This window comes from Urocitellus parryii, chromosome 10 (genome assembly GCF_045843805.1).
Source record: "Urocitellus parryii isolate mUroPar1 chromosome 10, mUroPar1.hap1, whole genome shotgun sequence".
NCBI classification, from domain to species: Eukaryota; Metazoa; Chordata; class Mammalia; order Rodentia; family Sciuridae; genus Urocitellus; species Urocitellus parryii.
This window is the reverse complement of record NC_135540.1, coordinates 51876923-51888758: the sequence shown is the minus strand read 5'-3', so window position 1 is coordinate 51888758 and position 11836 is coordinate 51876923. Positions and strand designations below refer to the sequence as shown.

The 11836-nt window shown below is 36.2% G+C and overlaps 1 non-coding gene across 1 annotated transcript; it reads right to left on the bottom strand.

Annotated features, from left to right (window-relative positions):
* Positions 1-9300: 9300 nt before the first annotated feature.
* On the bottom strand, positions 9301-9376 carry Trnav-cac (transfer RNA valine (anticodon CAC)). Its single transcript has one exon. It is a non-coding gene; the product is annotated as a tRNA-Val (tRNA).
* Positions 9377-11836: the final 2460 nt, after the last annotated feature.

The window sequence follows — 11836 nt, the reverse complement described above, 5'->3', positions numbered from 1 at the left end:
AAATCTGACTCAAGAAGAATAAGAATACTAAGTAACCTTAATTAGAGTAAAAATTAAACCTGTACTTTAAAATCTTCCCCCCAAGAAAACACATCAAGTGCAGCAGATTTTTTGGTGATTTCTACCAAACACTTAGGAATGTAATCATTGGAAGTAAATAAAGATTCTTCTAGAAAATATAAAATGGCAAGATAATTTCTACCTTATTTTATAAGCATATATCTACAATTATGAATATATTATCTATAGCATATACTTTACAAATTATATATTATGCAAATTATGTTATATAATATGGAAATTACATATTTTATAATATACAAATATATAAGCTGATATATACATTTATATATATATATATATACACACACACATACACACAGCCCATATGTACACACACACATATATATGCATAAGTTTTAGTAATTAAACCAAGCAAAGAATAATATAGAAAAATACAGAGCTACCTCACTCATGAATATAGATGTTAAAATCCCATCATTAGTACACATCCAAATGTATGAATCTCATAAGCATGAGTAAAAAAACAGCTCAGAAAATTCACAGGACATGATATAGTTTCAAAGTTCAAAACACATAAAAATAAACAATATATTGCTTAGAAATGCATGCGTTCAGTCATGAAAACATTTACAATCATGGTTACCTATGTGTGAAAGGGAGGGGAATGTCATCTCTCGGGGCACATGGCAGAGATTCAGCATTCCTAGTGATGCTCTCTGTCTTAAGTTTTATGGTGACTATTTGAAATTATTTTGTAGCATCAAATACATTTAGAATTGGAAAGGAACCTTTGAAATACACAAGGCTGGTTTCTTACTCATGAACATGACAGGGTGAAAATTTCTAGTCTTTACATATACACACGCAAAATCACTCAAATCTTTAATGCTCTTTCCATCACAGAACACCTATAGAAGTTGAATGAGTCTTCTATTTGGAGTTTTCTTTTGTCCATGTGAACTGTCATTAGGTATGAAATCCTTATGACAGAATTTAAATGACAATACCATTACTTAGCATTCACATTTTATTTTATTTTTAAATTTGTTTCAATCATTTATTGTCAACATGGTTTCAGAAATTATTTTTAAATAATGAAGGATGAATAACTAAGTGCTGATTGTGTTTTTTAGATTCTTTACATAAATTCTCAACTAACTTGATATATGATGTTTTAGCTTTGTGTTGCTGTGACCAAAATAACTGACAAAAACAACTAAGAGGAGACAAAGTTTTGGGGGGGTTCATGGTTCCGGAGGTCTCGTCCATAGATGGCCAACTCCATTGCTCTAGGCCTAAGGTGAGGCAGCACGTTGTGGGGGAAGGGCCCAGTAGAGAAAAACTGCTTAGTTCAAGGCAGGATCAAGAAAAAGATAGCAAGATAGAGAGGAAAGAGTTTCAGGAAAGATAAACCTTGCAGGGCACCCCCCCCCCCACCCCCAGTGACCTATCCCTTTAAGGCATGCCTCCCTGCCTAAAGTTACCACAGTTAGTAGGTTCAAGTAGACCATTCAAACTAGGATGGACTGATTAGGTTGCAGCTCTTATAATACCATCATTTCAGCTCTACATATTCTTGCATTAACAGGAGCTTTTGTGCATGCGTGTGAGGTGAAGTGTGGGGGGCACCTCACATCCAAACCATACATGATTTTATTCAATTTGGGGAAAAAGTATATTTTGGGGGACATTTTACCAATTGTATTTTGTTAGTTTAATATGTGATTTAGTTTTCAGAAACCCTAAGGGAATCAGGAAAGTTTTCCTAGAGGAATAGGAGGAAAAGAAGTCAGGTGAGTAATTCAACTGAAGGTGGTAGATGAACAAGTGATGTATACTTAGAGAAAGAAAAAAAACTGATTCTCTGGCTCTAGGAGAAATTTGTACCCCATAAGTATGACATCATTAGATTTCTTGTGTCCTGGGTACAATATTGAAACAGCAGATAAAACTGTGGACATCTAATGTAAGCTAGGCTGAGGGACATTTTGTCAGCAGCCTCTGAGGTCCTTGATACATATGTACCACTTAGCTCCCTGTCCAACCCTATCACCCCAGAACTGCAATGTTACTTGGGGGCAAACTGCAGAAGGACTATTTTCTTCTATTGTGTGTACAATAACATTTTTGAGATGGAAAATAAAATGAATTATGATCTTAATTATCTGTATTTATGGGTATCACACACACAAAGGAGTGATTAGCACATAATATGAAATTGTAGACACGGGAAGCAGCATGTGACAGGAGAAGTAGAAGTTCCAATGACAGAATCCTGAGCCAGATCAGCATTTAGAAGAACAGAGGTATTGTGGAGCCTACAGCATTGCTCTTTTTTGCCTATGATTTCTTTGTCTCTTTGGTGTCTTTTGTGCTTCCATATGAATTTTATAAATTTTTTCTAATCTGTGAAGACTATCCTTGGTAATTTGATGAGGATTGCATTGAATTTGTAGAATACTTTAGGTATTATGGCCATTTTAACAACATTAATTCTCCCAATTCAAAAACATAGGAGGTCCCTTCACCTTTTAGTGTCTTCTTTAAGTTTTTCATAATTATCATTTTAGTGATCGTTCATCTTGCTTAGGTTTATTCCTAGAATTTTTTAAAATATATTTTTAGTTGTAGATGGACACAATTCCTTTATTTTATTTGTTTGTTTTTATGTGGTGCTGGGCATTGAACCCAGGGCCTCACACATGCTGGGCAAGTGCTCTACCACTGAGCCACATCCCCAGCCCCCTAGAATTTTTTTTGAGGTTATTGTGAATGGGGTTGCTTTCCTGATTGTTTTCTCATTGAGTTCATTATTCACATATAGAAAGCTACTGATATTATATGTGAATTTTATATCCCAATGCTTTGCTGAATTTATCAGTTGAAATGGATCAAAGATCTAAATGTAAAACCTGAAACAATGAAATTATTAGAAGAAAACACAGTGCAAACACTCTAAGATATTGGCACAGGCAATAATTTCTGAATAGGGCTCAATAACTTAAGAAACAAAAGCAAAAATTGACACATGAGTTTATACCTTTGTGCAGCAAAGGAAACAATTGGCTGAATAAAGAGACAGCCTACAGACTGGGAGAAAATCTTTGCCAGATATTCATCTAACAGGGGATTACTATCCAGAATGTATAACCAAAGAACAAATTATCTGAATAGTCACTTCTCAAAATAAATAAATAAATAACCTATAAATATATGAAAAAAAAAACCTCATTATGTTTAGCCATCAAGAAAATGCTAATCAAAACTACACTAAGTACATCTCACCCCAGTCAGAATGGCAATTATTAAAAAAAAAATGCTGTCAAAGATGTGTAGAAAATTTTGATGGGAACCTAAATTGGTAAAGACACTACAGAGAACAGTATGGAGGTTCCTTGAAACACCAAATATAGAGCAACCAAATGATCTTACTATTCCGATAGAGTATGCATCCTATGGAAGTGAAGGCAGCATACAAAAGAGACAGCTGCATACCCACGTTTATTGTAGTGCTATTCACAATAGCTAAAATATGGAGTCAGTCTAGGGACCTGTGAACAGATGAATGGATTAGGAAAATATGGCATATGTACACAATGGAGTGCTATTTAGCCATAAAGAAGAATAATGTCACATCATTTGCAGGAAAGTGGATGGAACTGGAGGATATCATGTTAAGCAAAATAAGCCAGAAGAAGAAAGAGAAGTATTTCATGTTTTCTATTACATGTGAAAACAAGCATAAAAAGACCTGAAAGTAGAGATTTTAAGAGACAGGAGAAGGGGACCAAGGGAAGTGGAGAGAGTAGGGAGAGCAAAAAAGGGCATAGGGAAGGTGGACAAGATCAAGGCACAATATGTGCATGCATGTAAATATGGTGAAATCCATTAAACCGTAGGATTCATATATGCTAATTTTTATAAAAAGAACAGAAGAATCATAGTGAGATGAAACTAAATTTTCTAATTCTGCTGGCTGGTGGGGTCTGCATAAGTTGTAGGCCTTTGCAATGGAGAGAGCCCACAGCTAATCACATCTACGGGCATCTGCGGGAGGGTGGGGGGGGTGTGCAGACAGCTGAGCCAGATTTCCTCTCCACTGAGCAGCTTGTTGTGGCTCTCAGTGGAAGGCCCTAGCAGCTCATTGCCAATTTCTTTCCAGGTTCTAGTCTCACAATTCCAAACAATGAAATCCAAGGACAAGGAAAGACAAGAGTAAAAGGAGTAGGATTTCTTTTAAGTAAGAAGAAAAGAGATAGAACTCTTGCAAGACAAGAGGGGAGCTCATAGCAAGTTACCTCTTAAATGTACTCATCTAGGGGCTTATGTAGTTTCTGGGTAGGAGCACTGATGAAAATCCATGCTAAGTAGGTTTTGGAAAAGTGCCAAGCCTATTGGTCAATGCTAAACAGGTATTGGAAAAATATTAAGGCTATTAGTCAGCTCTTTGGTCTGTAGCCTTTACTGAGGTCTATCCTGCCTCCCTATTCCCATCACCCTGGGACAAAGGAGCTGGCTGAAATGTTTGGAATGTTTCTGCAGGGTAACCTCACAGATTGGCCTTTGCATTAAAAAAAAGGAGAAAAAAAGAAAGCCTTAATTGGGACCTATTAGCTATTCTATCTTATTCCATAGTCTGCAACTGGAAGAGTTGCAGAGAAACCATGGAACTAAGGGAAAATTTGAAGAATATGAAATTATAAACACCAATGAAAGAGAAGGAGTTCAAGTTTGGGTGATGTTAGCAGGATAAAATATTGCTGAGTTTAATGAAGATAAACATTGAGAAGTGCACGGCTGGATTTGGTGATAACAAGGTCCCTGTTTCTTTGGAGTTCTTGGGAATAAATAGATGACCACATAAAAAGGAATGGCACTTAAATGAGGACAGCCAGCACAATAGTTTCAAGATGCTTGGTTCTGAACAGGTAATAGACACAGGATAGAAATTGGAAGCAGATGTGCAGGGGAGGAAAGTTCTCCCTTAAAATGAGAGAGAATGGAGCAGGCTAAGAAGCCATGAAAGCAGACAGGGAAAGGATGGGGTTATTAATGGAGCAACATTACAGAGAGAGTGGGAAGGAGCAGAGCCATAAAAGCTATTAAAAGACTAACAATGTTTTAGGTAGAGGTCTGTCTATAACTTTGGTGGGAAGAAAAAAAGATACAAGAAGAATTATTTTCTGGTGGGTTCTATTTTCTCTCTGAGGAAGGAAATGACATCTGTGAGTTCGAAGGAAGAATATTGGAGGTTTGAGGAACAATGGCTCTAACAAGTGAGTCTAATCCTTTTTGGGGGTGGTTTTGGGGATCTGGCCCAGCGCTTCCTTGACTGCTCATTCGAGTTACCTGGAGAGCTGTCGAAATCTTAGTAGTACTTTAGGCAAAATAATCATCTCTGGGGGTAGGATCTGTGCATAAGTACTGTGAACAACTCCTCAGGTGATTATTATGTGCTAACCATGCCTAGAACACTGCTCTAAAACTTGCCTCACCATTTCAATTACCTGGGAGAGCTTTCAAAGTTACTAATGCCTTTATCTCACCAGGAAAGGAGAGGGTCTGATTTTATTGGTCTGGGATGAGGCCCAGGTATCAGAATTTTAAGAAAACGTCCCAGGATTGCAATGGGCATCAGGATTGAGAGCCCCTATTTGTAAAGGCAGAACTGTGGATTTAGCAGACTGGAAACCACAGGTTTGTACTAACAGCAGCTTGCATGAACGAGTGATCCACCAGGGGCATTCAGCAGTCCTGTTTGAAAAGATGAATCCTGGGGTTCATCTGATCCCAGGGCTCTGTTTGTTGTTACTCTCCCTGAAGGAAAATGGAGAAAGAGATTTGCAGATATCAGCAATAAAGGGGTTTAAACGATGGATTATGAAGTTTAAGCTGAATAGGAAATGAGGTAATGTGACAAGGGCTCAGTAAAGAAGAAGTAAAGGGATCCTGAGGCAAGAGCATCCTTCAAGGGAGAAGGACAAATGTTTTAAGTGTAAGCAGCTGTTGGGGAGAACTGGCGATAACTGTGGAGGATAATCCAAGATTAATTAACATTGTTCTCTTCCTTGTTTATCTGCATCACTGACACAGACTAATGATATTAATGTCAGTGGTAAAACAGAAATTAGTGAATAAATTTGGAAGATGATATTTACTCAGGATAACATGTTATTTTAGGATAATAGAGAGAAACCATAAGGTCTTGCCTTCCTGGGTGATGGAATATTGACTATATTTGGCTTTAGTGATTAAGATAGATATTTGATTTTAATGCTGTTTTAAGAGTTGATTTTCTTTACACAAACTGTCACAGAAATTTCCAAGGCTTTACATCTCTCTGGAGAGGTCTCTGTGTGACCTTACACAGAATGCTTAGGAGGGGCAAACATTTCGTTTACCCTGAAGTTGGCCTTCTTTTTGGGGACCTTCACCTCGGTGAGCCTCCTGGCCCTTAGGGTAAACCATACTGCCTTGTTTACACTTCAGATCACACGAGGACACTATTTATTTAAAAAAAAGAAATTAACAAAATAGGCAAAACCTTCTGGTAATAAAGAAAAATAAAATAACTACAGAAAACTTTTAAAAATTCAAGAATATTGATGTTTCTAAAGCCCAAGTTTCTGATTCTATAACTATTCAATTCCAAAACTTAGAAGGCGTGTGTTAATTCCCTCTCTATCTTTCCAGGGCTTACATGGTGTATTTAACTTTATTTCCTGCCATATGGAGAAATTTTTAGGGAAATTGCACCCTATTGAAGCAAGTCTTAAAGCATTTAATGTATTCTTGTTCTGTTTGGGTTTTCACCTCTTATAGAGACAAGGCAAAAACCATGAGAGGTATTCAATTGGAAGTGGGTCCTTCTACCACATAAATGCCAGGAAGTAATTTTATCCTTTATGAATCAACTGAATATATTCATGGCATCATAATTTTAATTCAACTATATTAGCAATCATAGCTGACATTTTTATCTTAACTATGTATCAGATACAACTCCAGGTAGAAGGGCAACATAATAAACTTATAGGATATAAGGTAAGTAATAATAACACAATAAAATTCATAATGAAATGAAAAATACAGAAATCAACTAAAAAATGCATTCTTTGTAAAATCAGTAAGATTGACCAATCTCTGGAAAAACTTATTTGGATAAAAAAGATAGAAATAAAAAATAATAAAATAAGATATAAAGATAGAATTTTAACATAAACTTATAAAGGAGTTGAACAGCTATAAACAATGATATTTTAAAATCTAGATGACTTTAATTAATTTTGTAGGAAATAAAACTAAAGTCTGCCCTGCAGGTGGTACAAAAAGTAATGGGAATACCTTTAAAATTATTATTGAATTCCAACTCAATTAAAACCTTACCCTCTCAAATAAAAGATTCAGGAAGTTCTATAGGTGAATTCTACCAAATGTTCAAGGAGAACATTTTCTTTAAAAATTGTTTTATTACAAGAAAAAATCAAGGTAAACCTAATCAACTGTTATCAGGTTAGTAAAGTTGATTCTCCAATTGGATCAATAAGAGAAAAAATAATAGAAAGAATTCTAGATAGGGTAGAGGGGTGAGAGGGAAAGGAAGGGGGCAGGGGGTTAGGATGGTGGAACGTGATAGACATCATTATCCAAAGTACATGTATGAAGACACAAATTGGTGTCAATATACTTTACATACAACTAGAGATATGAAAAATTGTGCTGTATATGTGTAATAAAAATTGTAATGCATTCTGCTGTCATTTATTTAAAAAAAATCAATAAAAATAAATAAAATAAAAAAGAAAAACTGGATTCCTACACTATTACAGAAAAGTAGGATCAGGGAACCTATTAAACATAGTCACAATTACCCTGGGCTGTATTTGCTGTGAATCTAAGCTGCCCTCAAGTGGGAAATAGTGGGGTTGGGAGGGAAAACATGGGAGGATTAGAGGAACTCTAGAAAGGGAAAGGGATGGCAGGGAAAGGGAGGGAGCATGGTAAAAAAGATGGTGGAATGAGATGGACATCATTACCCTAAGTACATGTATGAAGACACGAATGGTGTGAATATACTTTATGTACAACCAGAGATATGAAAAATTGTGCTCTATACGTATAATATGAATTCTAATGCATTCTGCTGTCACATATAACAAATCAGAATAAAAAATAAATTACAAAATAAAATATAAAGAAATTTGGTTTTGAACATGAATGCAAGTGTACTAATAAACTTTCATTAACTCAAGTGGTAATTAAAAGCAGGTAGGGTACGGCTGGAAGATTTGGGATATTGGCACCTATGGGGTATATATTTTGTATCTGGTGAGTGGAGTATCTCTCTCTGCTTTCTTATTATCATCTGAGCTGTTTGCCTCCTCCACATTCTTTGCCGTGATGTTCTGCTTCATCTCAAGCCCCAAGGAATGGAGCTGGTAGTCTATGGACTGAGACCTCTGAAACTATGAGAGCCCAAATAAACTTTTCCTCCTCTACAATTGTTCTAGTTGGGTCTTTTAATCATAGCAGAGAAAAAGCTGACTAAAACAATAACTTACTCTCTTAATGATCAAAAAAGAAATATTTTTGATTATCTAAACTGAGGCAGAAAAACTATTTAATAAAGGTCAAGTGATATTCATTACAAAACCCCACAAACATGAAAAATAAAATTGTTGCATATGAAATTGGTTTACAAAAGCTAAGTACCTTTCTTTATCTCAAAGCATTCAACTAGAATATCAAACAGGAGATGAGACTCAGCAAAAATAACTATAAAATTGGGGAATATCTATCTATCTATCTAATAAAGAATGCATAAGATGCTATGGATTAAAAGGAAATAAATGTATATTAAGTGGTTCTAAAGAACACCCTGGACCAAAATACTCAGCCAATACTGAGCCATGTTCATAGATAGAATGAATAATAATATAAATATGTTGATTTCACTTAAAGTAACATATATATCCAATCCAAACTGAACCAAAATTACATAAAAATTTTTATAGGATATTGGCAAACTGAATGTTGAATGAGATCTCAAAAATTTCAGAAAAGTTCTTTAAAAATGAAAGAGTAAGGCTTTTTCTCCTATATATTAATATATACTACCAAGTCAGAGTTCAAAGGTTTTTTTTATTATTTTTTATTTTACTTCAGCTAGGCAAACTTTACTTCTCAAGAGTTCAAGGTTTTAAAGCCCAGTGAAACCAAAACGAAAGCTCAGAAACAATTTATATATAAATTTGGTTTATTAAGATTAATCTTCTTTGGTGGCACTGGGGATTGAACCCAGAGCCGTGTGCATGTGAGGCAAGCACTCTACCAACTGAGCTATATCCCTACCCCCTATAAAACTGGTTTATAACTCGACCAATGGTCCAAATAAACAGAGATTTGACAGAACTAAATGTGAAGCATAAACTGGAAATCCAAACAAAAAATTATGAGGGGAATGGCTGCAGCTCTGAAGAAGGACAGTGCTTCAAGAACAAATGCACAACGTCAATGAGTAAATTGAGAAATTTAGCTACATCACAACTAAAGATGTCCACTCAAGGAAGGATAGATAGACAAAGTTAACTTGAGGGTGACAAATGAAGAAGATATTTACAATGTAAAATACTCCAATAGATTAGTTACTGGAATACACAAGGAATGTCAAGAGGAACAAGGAAAACCAATTAAAAAAATGAGCAAGTCATAGAATTCTGGGTAAATCATAACAATATGACATGCTGTCATGACACAGTATTTGTGAGGTATTAAACAACCATTCTTCAAGATCTCTCCATCTCCTTCCATAAATGTAAAGTGTAGTTGAAAATGAAATGCTTATGTGCAGATACAGTAAAATACAATGGAAGGCTGAACCTTTGCCTGGAAGAACAACTGATCCTGAAATATTAACCTTTTCAGTCCATATGTGTTCAGCATCTGCTGCAGTCCAGGCAAGTTCTAGAGGCAGCAGTTACATTTTAGTTTTAAAAAGTGCTGAAGTTTCATAAGTTTTGTCTTATTTTTATTTTTCTTCAATACCTGAAGCAGTACTTTGCACACAGTTAAGCATATAAAGTAGTTTTGAATGACAGGATAAGTGATTAGTGACACTCTGATCTCCTGTAAGAAATTAATTTTTAGTTATGTCAATTGAGTTAGGTCCTTTAGTCAAAACCCAGGCAGGTTAGTAAACTTTTTCCTGATCCTTTCTAATAATTCCCATGGTTTAGTTCAATGCCTAATTTCAAATAAATAAATAAATACATACATACATACATACATACATGCATGCTTCACAAGGCAGTTAGCTATATGATACAATGATTTATTTAGTTTAAAATCCTCTCTGTCACTTATTATGTGTGCTTTGTGAATATCATGATGCTCTCACATTTTCCATATGTAAAAGAAGGATAATGACACTTGTCTTAGAGGATAGCCACAAAGTTTAAGAGTGATTCAACTCATGTATGTACACACACACACACACACACAGACACACACACACCCTACATATTGCTTGGCATGGTTCCTGGCATGAAATGGTAGTTATTATCAATAAATAATTTTATTAAATGACATTGCTAATGACTTCATCACATTGGAGAAACAGTGAAACAGACCCCTGCATCTGAATTTTTTACCAAGCACAGTCCATCTTTCAAATCTGTGAGCAATTTCTTCTTCTGTGCAAATCTCTTGGCTAAGGTGCAAGAGGTCGGCAAGAGACAATGATCGCTGGGTTCAATGATTTTCCTGTGTTGAATCTATACATGTGTAAGTTACCATATTACAGAGCCAGATCTTTGCTCCCTATTATTATTACCTTTCTTACTATTCTTTCATTTCTAAGCTTTGTCTCGTTTTCTCATCAGAACAGAACATGAGTGAGGGGATTGCATGCAGGTCATGCAGGTAGTTTGTTCTGGGAAGTGATTTCACAGGAGTAGAGGGTGGTACTTTCTTGAACTTCCAAGCCCTGCGTGCTCACATTAATACTTGGTGGGGGTGGGGGGGTAGGGTGGGGGGGTTGGGGGGGTGGGGGGTCTTTGAACACCAAGGAAGGCTTTCTGACCCACACAGCATGACTTGAGTTGATAATTTGCTAATCTAGGGTTACCTTTTCTTTTTTTCAAATTTCTTAAGAAGTTAACAAAAGGCTTGCTACTGGAACATTATCTCTCTTTCATTTGCAGCCTGCTTTTTTTTTTTTTTTTGGTAGTACTTGGCATTGAATCCAAGGGCACTTTACCACTGAGCTACCTCCCCAGTCCATTTTACCATTTTATTGTATTTTATTTTGACAAGTTCTCACTAAATTGCTGGGGTTCTCACTAAGTTGTCCAAGCTGACCTTGAATTTGCTATTCTCTGGCCTCTGCCTCCTGAGAAAGAGCCACTAAGATAACATGAGGATCATCTTGCCCAGCTGGCCTGCTCTTGTGTGAGTACCTAGTGGTTCCCACAAGTGTCCCATACTGTGGAGTCATTAAAGCCCCAGAGCATAAAGCACACGGCATTTAGAGTAGCAGAGTCAAGGTGGTGTCAGGATTCTTCCTTGTGCTGCTGTTACTGAAGCAACACTAGGATAAAACTTACGCTAAGGGAAGGGCCTCTGTGCCAGTGACTCACACAGTGCCAGAGTAGAAGAGTTTGGGAAGATTTCTTTTCACCTCTGTCTCAATGACCCATATGCATTTACCATCAACCTATGTGATCACTGGCGAATGAGGTTCACATTTTTTCTCTTCTGATATTTGGGATGGGCAATACCCCATGAGGCTTTAAGTATTAGTAGGGAAAAGGCA